Here is a 10,493-nt window from a genome sequence, read left to right on the forward strand (position 1 = left end):
AAAAAAATCCTTTGCTAGTAGAATCCAAGCTGTTGGTGAGAACATGTGCACCCCTGCATGGCAGAACATAGTTATTGTACTCCCCACAGTGCTAGACTCTCTTATAGCTATTGGTTGCCATGTGAGCTTATTTTTTTCTCTTTTTAAAAGATTTATTTATTTATACATACCAGAACTAGAGGACAGGTCAGAGGTGTGATGGGTGAGAGGTTTCACCAGAGACAGAGTGGGGAGCAGAAAGTCGGGTTGATGGAAATACACTGCTGAGAGAGCAGCGGGCTGGTCAGGAGAGGTCTGCCACGCCATGTGGCTCAGCTCCCTGGCCAAGGATTGAACTCATCCTGCAGTGGCTGTGGATAGCTCCAGTGCTGCACAGGAAGGGCCCTCAGAAGTTATTTTAAAATTAATAATCAGAACATACTGATGCAAAGGTAAACAAATAATTCAATGGGTTATATACAATAGGAGAATCCAGAAATTAACCATGCATACATGAGCAACTGATTTTGACAAAAGTATAAGAGCAAGAAAGAGGAGGAGGGGAGAAGAAGAGAAAAAAAACTTGGAATTACTTCTTACACCTTCCATAAAAGTTAATTCAAAGATTTAAAGTGGACTATAGACCATAATTAAGAGTAAGAAATGTACAACTCTTAGAAAAAAATGTTATTTTCATGACATATGTTATCCATTATGTTCTGTTCTTAGATATGACACTAAAAGCACAATCCATAAATGAATAAATTAAACTTCATCAAAATTTAAAATTTGCTTTTCTAAAGGGAGAGAAGACAAGTCACAAACTGGAAGAAAATACTGACAAAACATATGTCTGATAAAGGACTTGTCTCCAGAGTATATACAGGATCCTCAAAATCCACAAAGAAAACAAAAACCTATATTTGGGTAGACACTATATAAGAAGATCTATTATTAGCATAAAAAGATGCTTAACAACAAAATTCGTTATGGAAGCTCAAAGCCACAGGGGATACAGCTGTGGGCCTAGTAAAATGGCTCAAATGGGGCCCTCCTTGGTGGTGCAACAGGTTAAAGCTAATACTATGAAGCCATCTGCAGCCATTGCCACAGGAGTTTAATCCCTGGCCAGGGAGGTGACACACATGGCACAACAGACCTCTCCTGTCTCACCAGCTGCTCCCCTCAGCAGTGTGTTTCAGTAAATCCACCTGTTCTACTCCCCATTCTGTCTCTGGTAAATCCTCTAACCGCCCCCCCACATACACCTCTGGCCTGTACCCCAGTTCTTGTATGTATACATAAATAAATCTTTTTTTTTTAATGGCTCAAATTAAAAAGACTGGCCGTGCCTGCCAACACGGGTGTGTATGTGTAGGGATTTATGCTCTCATGCCCTCTGCATGTGAGAACCACTTTAGAAAACAGCTTGTCATTTCTTTAGATGTTAGATATATAATAGCTACCTCGGTAGCCTCCAACGGAAAAGGAAATATACTTCCACACTCAATTTATACATAGATGGGCATAGAAGCATAATTTAAAATAGTCCACATTGGGAGGAAAAGTTCATCAAAAGGTGAATAGATAAACTGTGGAAATCATACAATTGCATACTACCTACAATAAAAAGAAACAAGCTACTGACAATACAACATGGATGACTCTCAGTAGAATTGTGCTGAGTGAAAAAAGTCAGATTAAAAAAAAGAACACCTGGGCCCTCCCTGGTGGTGCAGTGGGTTAAAGCACTGAACTAAGAAGCTAAATCCGCGTCAGCCTCACCATGAGTTCGATCATGCTCGCGAGGTGACCACATGGCCCGGCAGACCTCTCCTGACCCGCCCGCTGCTCCCCTCAGCAGTGTACTTCGTCGATCTGCCTGTTCTGCTCCCCACTCTGTCTCTGGTGAAGCCTCTCACCGCCCCTGCACCTCTGGCCTGTACCCCAGTTCTGTATGCACAAATAAATAAATCTTAAGAAAAAGATAAAAGAAAACCTACTAGAGGATTCCATTTGAAGTTAGTGAAAAGGCAAATAATCTACAGAGACAGAAGGCTGATCAGTAATTGCCTGGGAAGGGAGGAACAGATGGGGAAGGGGCTGTAAAGGAGCAAGGAAATTGCTGCTGGGGATTGTGTTTCCTACCCTGGTCGTGGTGACAATTTCATGAGCGTTGTGCTATGTTCAAACTGAACACATTGTTCAATGCAGTTTATTATATGCCAGCGATATCTCAACAAAGTGTTTTTAAAAAAATTACCAAAGAAGGGAAATGCACGGGACTATGGTGGTGGCACAGGGGTGATTTGGTGATGGGAAACCCGTGGGGATTACAATTGAGATGAAAAAAAAATGTGCAAAATGATGTAAAAATAAACTTTTTAATTAAAAAAAAAATTACCAAAGAGCATGTAGAGGGTCAGCAAAGTAGCTCTTGCCAGACCTCTCGGGTTGGGCTGCTGGTGCACACTCAGGCCTCCCAAGCTGCCCCCAGATGGCTAAAGTCTGTTGGCAGGAGTGATGTGTGTGAAAACAACGACTGAAATAGCTGGAATTCTTCGTATAAATTCCAGGAAATCCAGGGACTTCTGGGCACCATATGAAAACATAAAAAGGGAAAAAATGGCTCATTTTCTGAGAAAAATGAAGCATATTTTAAGGGGTCATGGAGCCTCTGAAACACCACCACCAAACCCCTTTCTTTGTGCTCATCAGGGCCAGGGAGTGGGGGTGGGGATGAATGTGGGAAAGAGAAAAGTCCAGCTCTGCCTACCCTTTTTAGCCCAGGCTTTACATGGAGATGGTCCTGGTGCCCACGGAGGCTGGCAGGGGGATCAAGGAGATGGAATGCCAGGGGAGGTAGGAGAGGACTGCTGGAGGGCTTCAGCCATTCAACAGCCACGCTCGGAGATAATAGGATAGTGGGGTGGTAGGCTTTTGGGGGCCTCCGAGCAGGGGCAGTGGTGCAACCCCAACGGAGGATGCGTCTGTCACCTACAGTGTCCCTGTGCCCACACTGAAGTGGAGCTGTTCCCAGAAAGGGCTACGTCTTTACTGAAAGTCAAACATGCACACACCATGCAGTTGCCCAGACAATTGGCAAAACAGCAAATGCATCATCCCCACCCTTTCCTAACCAGATCTCACTATTAACAGGACCTGTCAGTTTGTAACAAGGACTCAGTTGTGTTATCTAATCCTCAGCTTGGATGGATATTGCATGTCCACTATATACCAGGCAAAGCTTGCAGTCTGAGAATCCCAGACCTCCCCGGGGTGGCAATTTAGTGGGGCAAATGGACCCTATGGAAGACTGATACATAAAGATACCCTGTGTCAGCTGACTGTACCAGAAAGAGTGGATAAAAAAGTAGAGCTGAGAAGGGAGACAAAGAGAGAGGAAGGATTGTAGGCAGAACCAGAGAGGAGGGGGTGGAATTGCAGAGAAGACCTTGTCCTTTTCTTTCCTGAGAGGACATTTCCCTTTAAACTTAGAGAAGAACATAAAGAATTAGGGCGAATGTTATTGTTCTCCTGGCAGCTGCCTCCAAGCCCACTCACATGCTCAACAGCTTCTCCTGAAAAGAAGGAAGACATCAGAATGGCCTGGCTCACCAGCCCTCATGCCCATTACAGATGTTGTGGAGGCGGGGGGGGCTTTATCCCCCCCCTTGTTGATGAGCTAATAACCACCCAACTGAGTACTTTCCTTATCTCCCTTCTAAGAGCTACTGCCCCAAAATCCCCCTCCTAAGTTTAGGAAGGTTCTACCCCTATCTAAGTCTGTCATTATTTTCTGAGTTCTTAGCATGTGCCTTCTAGTGATTCAGGCCCATTTCTCTGTTCAGGGCCTGTGATTCCCATTTCTCCTGCTCCTTGCCTAAAATGCCCAAACACCTTTCATGTTCAAAGGTAAAGCCGCAACCCAACAACACACGTGTCTGATCCTCATAATTGAGGGAGAGTTTTCTCTGTGTTCCCCACTGTTACTATCCAGCCATCTTAGTTCCCTTATTTATTTCTCTACCCCTGAGATGCAACTTCTGCTGAGCACACAAAAGTTACCCTATTGATAGAATTTATCGCTCCCTTTAAAACAAGACTTTGCTTTGTCCAAATTTCTTCCTCTCCATCTGAGAAGTGGAAATGGTTTGGAAAATTCCAGCATGGGAATGTTCAATCTTATTTGAGTTGTGCAAGTGGGAAAAAATGTGCTTTTCCCAAAATTAACAAATTCCCCCGGTCTTCTTCTGAAAGCAATGCGTGGACTTATCAGCTTGGCATGTAAACACACCAGTTTCTTCATGTCTTTGAAGAATGAATTGTTCTCGTGCTTGGAGCTATATGCACACAGGCCTTTGCAGGTGAATGAGGGGGAGCAAGCTCTTCTATGCCCACATGCCCTAGTTTTCCAGTGTTTTTTTGGGGGGGCAGAGTCAGAAGGCAGTGTTTATGTTTATTAACACGCTGACCTTTCATTCTCTTCGCTGTGCAGCCTGGTGTTGGGGTGGGTGACTCAAATAGGCAGCTGTGCTGCTCTTTCCACGAGGGCTCTGTAGTTCTTGGAGGCCCCCTTAGCCACCCCAGCACCATGAGGTGCGCCCCCCGCAGCGGCACTCAGGCTCCCTGATGCTGCGCATCAGGAACTAGCAGAAGTCCCCATACTGTTGCTCCATCGCCAGTCTTGGGCATCAAGCTCTAGTTCTAGAGCTTTCTGAGCAACCTTTGGGCACTGCCAGTCTGGCTGGTGCCTCATGAACTTTGCAATCATCCTTTTGAACATCTTGGGCTTCCTCAGGGGTCTGAGGGCAGCCAGGACACCTAATGGAAGACAGTTGTCTGAGGAAGCCAGTTCTCAACAGCAGTGCCCCTGCTTGCCTCTCTGCTTCCTCTCCATGTATCCAGTTTCATTCATCCATTCAAAAAGTATAACTGAGAGTCAAAGGTGGTTGGTTGATGCTTTCTAAAATGGCCCCCAATGCATAGTCTTTCTTCATTGTGGAGTCCTTATCCATTGTGTAGTCTTGCCTTTTTGCATGCACACCCGACCTAGTCACTTACTTTTCATGAACAGAAAACCTCAAAAGTGATGGGACCTCATAGGCAGTCGTTTACAAAAGATTATAGCTTTCACTTACTCACACTCTCTCTGGTTCTTGTTTACTCACTTTAGCAGGTCAGCCTCACTTGAGTGGCCACATACTGAGAGTTTGAGGGTAGATGACAGCCAGTGAGAAAATGGGGTCCCTGTTCTAACAATCTGCAGGAGCCAGAAATCACCAACCACTGTGTGAGACTGGAGGCAGCGGCCCCACAGAATCATCAGATGGGATTGCAGAGTGGCCGACACTGATTGCTGCCTGGTAAGATGCAGAGTCACACGTAGACACATCAGCTGTAAGATAGTAAGTGCTGGTGTTCTACTAGAAATGGGTCTGCCATATGATCTAATGATTCTACTTCTAGGACTCTACTCAAAGGACACAAATGCACTAATTCAAAAGAAAACCTGTACCCCTTTGTTTGCTGCAGCACTATTTACAGTAACCAAGATATGGGAACAACCCAAAGGCCCCAAAATAGAAGAATGGACCAAGTTATGCTATATCTATGTATGTATGTATGTATATGTATGTGTATGTGTGTATATGTATATGTATGTGTGTATGTGTATATATGTGTATATGTGTGTGATGGAATATTACTCACCAATCAAAAAGAGAAATCTATGTCATTTGTGGCAATGTAGATGGAGCGGGAAGGGACTATGCTAGCCATAATCAGTCAGAAGGAAAACGATAAATAGCAGATGGTTTCACTTATATGTGGAATATAGAGAAACCAAATGAAAGTTCAAGAAAAAGTCAAACCTAATAAGCTGAACATAGAACTGAGGCATATAAGAAAGGAGAGGGTGGGGGTACAAAATAGGGAGGGATGAACACATGGGAATATGGTGATGTTGATATGGTACTGGCAGAACCATGGGGACCACAACAATGTAAGAGAACATTTTTAAATTGATTTAGAAAAAAATATGTTCGTGTTCTGAGTCACTAAATTTTGAGGGTAATTTGTTATGAAGCAGTGAATAACTCCTTTGCCAATTATGTGCAAAACACTGTTCTTAGCCTTGGATTCAGCAAAGCGCAGAACATACATGCCTTACCAACCTCAGTGAGTCTAGAGAGGCAGGTGAGGAATAAAACAAAGCAAGGTGACAGTAAAAGAGGGCTATTAACAGGGTGTAGAGTGGGTGGTGAGGTGGGGGTGACATGGCTGTAGCTTTAAGAAGAGCAGTTGGAAAGACCCCTGCCTGAGGAAAGGCATTTAAGCAGAGCCTGACAGTGAGAATGTGAGCCATGAGCTCTGCCTGTGAACCAGACGGAGGGAACAGTCTAGAATGAGTTGTTACTTTGCTCACAAAAGAAAATACAGAGAAGGAAAGGTCGTTGGCTTCTCTTTTTAGCCTGTAGAAAAATAGCTAAACATAGACATCCCACCAGAAATGCATTCCAACTTTCCTCTGCTCCCAAAGACAGCTCAAGGTACAGACACAGGTAAACCGTGTTTCTGTTTTATTTCCTGTGTCCTCAATATAGACAGTCCCTCGTGGTAGTAGGTGGGGTTCCTGTGATTTTGAGTTGAGGGGAGGAAACGGCCTCCCACTCTTTATCCTGCCCTCTGGCTGCTGTGGCTTTTCTGTATGAGGAAGTGCAGGGAGGGTGGGACTGCCCAGGCAGAGGTGCAGAGTGGAGAACACTCAGCTGCTTCATTTGCTCTGGAATCCTCAGGGTCCCGGTTAACAATAGGTCAGACTGTCTGTCTCTGGGTCAAGAATCCAGTCACAGCCATTCTGGCTGCTGAGGTGGTTGGAGACAGGCACGAAGACCACTCACTTCTACCTGCAACAGGCCTCAGGCCTAGATGAGGAATCAGGTGGTTTTAATGCTCTTTGAGATGCACAGCTAATAAGTGCTCTTTAAGTTGTCCTCCTAAGAAACTGCCTGAGAGAGTTCTATTGTGTGAGAAAGTGAAGGTCTCCCAAGACCCTGCTCAGAGTGGGCCCCTTCCACAGGAGGTCAGTGATGCCAGCTGACAGGGGAGAAAAGCAACAAAAGCAGCTCTCCTGAAATCTGACCAGGTCCCATCTGATCCTTTGGCCCCAGTCAGAATCTAAAGACTGCCTCTGACTTCTGTCACACACTGACCTCACTTGGTGCCTTCAAACCCAAGAAAGAAGGTACTTTCCATGCTGCCCATCTTATCCAGAAGGACAGCCCAGCCCTACGTGGGCCTTACCGAGTACCCAAGGGTGCTCTGCGTCTTCATGGGCAGGAAAGAAGGATGAAGCAAAGACATTTTCCACCAACTAAGTAAGGGCATTTTTGTCAAGAGCAAACCCACCCATAGGGAAAATAAGCCCAGGAGATAAAAGGAAGAATAGAGAGTGATGAAAAGGAAGAATAGAGAGAATAGAGAGTGATGAAAAGGAAGAATAGAGAGAATAGAGAGTGATGAAAAGGAAGAATAGAGAGTAATGAAAAAGATAAATAATCACAACTGAGATGAAAAAATGCACAAAATGAAAAATGATGTAAAAAGTAAATAAATAAATAAACTATTTAAAAAGGAAAAGAATAACGTGTGGGTAAGTCTAACTGAATACTGACCACACATAAGAATGTAATAATGTGCTATGAGGTTTAAAATGTATTTGGGATTAGGACATACAACAAGAACACAAAAGATGGGAGAGACGTAAATGGAGTTACCGTGTCGTAAAGTCTGTGCATTGTTCCTGAGTGGTAAAAGTGTCAATGTATATAAACCTTAATAAGACACAAGTACATATTGTAATCTCTAGAGTGACCACTAGAAATATAACAAAAGAATATATGACTAAAAATAAGCAGCCCGAAGATTTCTGCCCATCTCTGCCCGATCCCAAACCCTGGACCGAGCATTTCCCTCCTCCTCTGACTGGACCACTGAGAGGGTGTTGTGGGCCCAGGGTTCAATGTGGTGCATGTGCGAGGGAGAAGGGAGCAGGTATCCAGCATTAGGACTTCACAGTTGCAGAGACCAGGGCACTATGACTCGTGCCCATCCACCCATCCATCTCCCACACCCCTTTCCTCCCCTCCCCCATACCCACTCCCTCCCTCCCCAACACCCACTCCATCCCCCTCCCCGCTAGCTACCTACTCCATCCATTCTCCCCACACCCACCTCCATCTACCCCCACCCCCTCATCCATCCCCACACCCATATCCACTCCATCCAGAGCACTTATTAGCTGTTCATCTGTTCATTCCCTTAGCCACTGTACCTCATGAAAACAAGGCAACAGGCAGGTTCCTTGTCAGTGACCCACGCCCATTGGGGAAGGGGGGAGTCAGGAATGCACAGGGGGACAATAGCTCTCTCAGGGCCCCCAGCAGGAGTTGGACTGTTTGCTCAGTCTCTCCAGTGTGCTGGTGGCAGACAGGATATCTCCATCACCATGATAGGGACAGGGGCTGGATCTTCACGTGCACCAGGAGGACCTGCACACCTGGTCAGATCTCCCCAGCCCTGAATAGAGAGAAGGAAAGGAGAGCCATAAAGTTCCCAAGCTGCCACAGAGACTGAGGGACCCAAAGTTCTCTCCCCTCTCTCCCTTTACCAAGGTCCAGGCACCAGCAATAGTACTTAACATACATTCAATCATTTGTGCCTCAGAAGAGTCCCTCCTGTTTCACAAAGGTGGACAGAGGCTCAGAGGAGGGAAGCACATTCTCCAGATTACACTGCAGAAGCCAAGAAGCCAGGGCTCTTAGCCACCAGGATGTAGTCTCTTTCTCCAGCTTCCCCTTCACTTTCACCTTTCTTATCTTCTATCCCTCCCCCTGTCTTCTCCCCTTCTTCCTCTTTCCTTTCTTCCTTGTATTCATTGATCCAGTAGGTATTTATAAGTCACCTATTGTGTACAGGTGTGGTGCTTGGCACTGAGAATAAAGCTATGAAGAATAATAAAGTCCTTCCCTGTCCAGTTCACATTCAATTGCAGGTAGACTAACAAAAAGGAAACAGTCCAAGGCATAAATAAAGGATTAAGTAGCAATGAAATAACTTGTTGCTATGAAGAGAACCACAGTGACATGCCAGAGTGGGTGAGGGGAGATGGTTTAAGCTGATGGTCCTGGATGACCTTCCTCAGGGATTAACATTTGAGATCAGACATGAGAGAAGAGAAGGAACCAGTCGCATGCAGGTGTGGAGCCAACGTGTTACAGGCCATGGGAGCTGCAGTTGCAAAGGCCCTGGGGTAGGGAGGATCTTGGTTTGCTAGAGGGACTAAGGCAAGTTCAACTGGAACATAATGAGCAAGGAGAGGGCGGCAGAAGAAGACATGTAAGCACAGAGAGAGACCATGCAGAAAAGTCTCTGGGTGACATTGCAAGAACTGTGGCAAGTTTTTCAGAAGAGGAGTGGTGTCCTATAACTTGTGTTTCTGAAAGATCACTCCAGTTGCAAGATGGAGTCGTTGGAATTGAGGGGCAATTGTGGAAGGGGGGGGAACGAATGAGGGCATGAGAACAGTAGCCATAGAGAGGTGATGGGGGTTCAGGCCAGGATAGAAGCAGTAGAGCTGGAAAGTAGGAGCATCTCCTGAGTACTTAAATGCTTAAATGCAGGTGCCAAGATATACAAAGTCCCAAGTCCCTACCTGTGTAAGGTGTCGGTGAGAAGGTGGTCACAGAAACAAGCTCACTGAAGAGGGTTGAGACAGAGATTTGTCAGGGGCCCACACGTGAGGGGTCCCTGTCACTTCAGTGGGACGGGAGCTTAAGGGGAGGGTTCAGGGGCTCTCCCAAGCCTGCACCTACTGTAGATGCCCCTACTCCAGGCCCTGCCCGTGGCGCATACTCATGAAACCAGAGGTGTCCTTCAGAAGGAAAACAATTTGTGTGAGCCAAAGGCTCAGATGTTTCTGAAGTCGACCTAAAAACTGTCAGGGAAGCTATTTAGAAACTTAGAGGACGAAATTGCCCCCATTAGACAACTGGCTTTTCCAACTATGCAGTAAACTTTCTGCCAGTGGCCACAGAGCTGTCCTGAGGGAGTACTTGGTCTCCCAAGCAGAAAAGGGAGGGTCTCGGGGGTACTCCCTGATGTGCACATGCAAAGGAGAGAAAGTATAAGAGAAAGGGACAGAGGACACATGTCCCGGATGTGCCACCAGGTTGAGTGAGCCTCCCTGGAGACGGACCTTCCAACCCTGGTGAGCACCTCAGGGGACTAGGTCCAAATCAATATCTTGAGAGACCCCCACCTGCCAGCCGAGCCTTTCTCTCACATGAAAGATTTCATGAAAGTCTCTCAAGTCTTTGAAGAGGATATTATTAACCCTAACATCTAAGCCTAATTCTGGCATGTAGTAAATGTGTGTATTAACTAGTGAGGGCTAGGCTGCTATAATAAATAGACCCTAGTATTGTAATCAGGCAGTGGACAGGTTACAATAC

Source organism: Condylura cristata, unplaced genomic scaffold, assembly GCF_000260355.1.
Source record: "Condylura cristata isolate star-nosed mole 26May11 unplaced genomic scaffold, ConCri1.0 scaffold00014, whole genome shotgun sequence".
Classification (NCBI taxonomy): Eukaryota; Metazoa; Chordata; class Mammalia; order Eulipotyphla; family Talpidae; genus Condylura; species Condylura cristata.